General features: G+C 35.9%; 1 non-coding gene across 1 annotated transcript; it reads right to left on the bottom strand.

Annotated features, from left to right (window-relative positions):
- Window positions 1–1,560: 1,560 nt before the first annotated feature.
- On the bottom strand, window positions 1,561–1,633 carry Trnav-aac. Its single transcript has one exon. It is a non-coding gene; the product is annotated as a tRNA-Val (tRNA).
- Window positions 1,634–3,207: the final 1,574 nt, after the last annotated feature.

The following is a 3,207-nucleotide window of genomic DNA, read 5'->3' as shown; positions in this document are numbered from 1 at the left end:
AACTCAGAATCCAAGCAATAGTGGGGAGGCTACCTTAAATTCCCTTCCCCTATAATGAGATTGATGACTACATTTTATGCTATCCTAGAGCTTTCATCCAATAGCTGATGGAAGCAGAAGCAGATACCCACGGCTAAACAATGAACTGAAGTCCTGGAATCCAGTTGCAAAGAGGGAGGAGTGGTGAGCAAAGGGGTCAAGACCAGGTTGGAGAAACCCACAGAAACAGCTGACCTAATAAGGGGGAGCTCATGGACCCCAGACTGATAGTTGGGAAATCAGCATAGGACTGATCCACACCCTCTGAATGTGGTTGTCAGTTTGGAGACCTGGTTAATCTATGGGGCCTCTGGTATTGGATCAGTATTTATCCCTAGTGTAGGAATGGAATTTAGGAGCCCATTACCCAGAAGGTTACTCTCTCAGCCTAGACACATGGGGTAGGGCCTAGGCCCTGCTCCAAATGATGTGAGAGAAGTTTAAGATTCCCCCATGGAAGGCCTCACCACCTGCTGTGGAGCAGAAAGGGGACAGGATTGGGGGTTGTTGGGGGGCAGGGAATGAGGAGAGAAAGAGGGAACTGGCATTGACATGTAAAGCAACATTGTTTTTAATTTAAATAAAAAATAGTGGAAAAAAGAAATAATAGTGAAGAAAAAAATGTAAAAATCAATCAAGCCACAAAAGCTTTGACCTAGACTATGTCCATCCTGCAAGATATGCTAAAGATATTGTGGCATAGAACTTGTGGGAATAACCAACCAATGTCTGATTTGACTAAATCCCAAATCATGATAAGAAACATATACCTGACACTGGGTGACCAAGAACAAGAGACTATACCAACCACTCTGAAGGTCAGGCCCCATGACCAACAGTCGATGGACATACAGAATAAACTTGATGTTTATCAGGGCTTTTTGTTTTTTCATTCCAGAGGTCCTAAGCATATATGGGATTCCAGTGCATAGGAAATTTTGTGTCTCCACATCTATGTTTCTTATGCTTTTTTTTTTTTTTTTTGGTTCTTTTTTGTTGACTTTTTTGTTTGTTTTGTCCAATTCCAAAGTTATTGTTATGGGGTTTTATCTTCTTTTATTTTATTGTTACTCTTTAGATGCCTATTTGTTTTCTAATGAGACTAAAGGGGTTTGAGGAGCATCCCAGAAGATTTGGAGCGGAGGAAACAATAATCAGAACATATTGCATCAAAAAATCTATTTTAATAAAAGAAGAGTAGAAAAATATAAGAAATGGGTCACAGATATCTGCTAATTCACATTAACACATACACAAAAGTCTTTTCAAAAATATTTGTCAACAATCATCACAATTCAAAACCTTTCTTTTTTTTTTTCTTTTCTTTTTTTTTTTTTTTTTTTTTTTTTTTTGGTTTTTCGAGACAGGATTTCTCTGTGTAGTTTTGGAGCCCATCCTGGCACTCGCTCTGGAGACCAGGGTGGCCTAGAACTCACAGAGATGCACCTGCCTCTGCCTCCCTGGGATTAAAGGCTGGGATTAAAGGCGTGCTGCCACCAACACCCGGCTAGAATGTCAGAGTGTTTCCACCCGGTTTTGAACCGGGGACCTCTCACGTGTTACGTGAGCGTGATAACCACTACACTATGGAAACTACCCTTTCTTAATATTTAATTAGAAAATGTTCACCTCCGTTTAATGTAGACACAGGACAAATGATTAAATGTACACGTGCATGTCCACATAGCATCAATTGTTACATTAATGTTTATAAACAATTTATAAATCTGTTAATAAAAAATTTACATACACAGTTTGAAAACTTTCCTCCTGTGAAAATTCATCCTTTCTGTGCTATGTGATCTATCTAGATATGGATATATATGCAAATATATGCATGTGCCCTGAAATGACACTAGCATACAATTTTGTATCAAAGATATCCTAGCAGTAATGATTTACAAAAGAAAAAGTCACAAAATTTTTAATCAAGATTAACATATGAACAGCTGAATAGTGGCTAGAGTTAACCCCAGTCTGAAATATTCAAAAGAACGAATTAAACTATATCTGTTGATTTGTCAGAGTAAATAATTAATTAATATATAAGCACATATAAATAATTCATTTATACAAAAACTCTTCAGAAAATTTGAGAGACGGATATGGAGTATGCATAACTATGATTCCAACACACATCTCCAGGGGTAAATATGAAAGAGGAAGGAACACCAAGTGAGGCAGAGTATTTTACAAACCAGGAATAAGGGAAATGATTAGGAAGTAATGTATGGTATTAAAATATTATAGTAGGTTTGAGTTTATTCAGGTAGGTAAATATAAAAGGCATTAATTTATAGATATGTATTTAAATTAGCACAATAATTCATACCATTATTTGTTTTCTAAAAATAAACTTCTATTTTCCAGTGGAAACATTTCCACTCTCAAAAGCTCTTTTACAACATATTGATCCTTTCCATTAAACCAGACCCAGATCTAGCCTTTATTATTGATTTTAGCATACAACCTTTACCCTGAAGGCTTCAGTCTAACTTTGTATAAGAAAATTGTTCAATCATTAAAATAGTTTAAATACCACAGATAGTAACTTTTGTTGTTTATAGGTGTACATGGTAATCAAAAAAAAATGCCCTGACTCTAAATCCCAAAAGCTAGGCAAGCTGATTTTCAGTGAAGCTGGTCAGCAGAGAAAATTGAAACTATCCAACAGGAACTCCTTTAAATTGCTCCAATGAAACACAGAACTTACACACACACACACACACACACACACACACACACACACACACACACACACACACACACACAATATTGTGTGTGTGTGTGTGTGTGTGTGTGTGTGTGTGTGTGTATATATATATATATATATATATGTAATATTTTTCCCTCTTATATTAATAGAGATGTCATCTTCATAGTACAGTTCTTTAATCTATAGCATGGAATTTAGTCATTTCTGTATTTATAAGATGCTTGTGTTACTAATTATTATTTAATTTCTTTTTAATCATTTCCATATCTTGATATTTCTACAGCATTTGGCAGTGTTGATACTATTTAGCTATTTTCTCTAAATTAAAGTACTTTCCTCTGGCTAGATGGAGGATGAGGGCTCATTATGTGGGACATAAGTAAAAAATTCCAAAGTTCAGCAAGACAGCATCTCACAAGTTTCAAGTTCCTGAAATTTACAAGGCTTATAAG

Source organism: Cricetulus griseus (assembly GCF_003668045.3).
Source record: "Cricetulus griseus strain 17A/GY chromosome 1 unlocalized genomic scaffold, alternate assembly CriGri-PICRH-1.0 chr1_0, whole genome shotgun sequence".
In the NCBI taxonomy this organism is placed as follows: Eukaryota; Metazoa; Chordata; class Mammalia; order Rodentia; family Cricetidae; genus Cricetulus; species Cricetulus griseus.
This window is presented reverse-complemented; position numbering and strand designations above follow the sequence as displayed.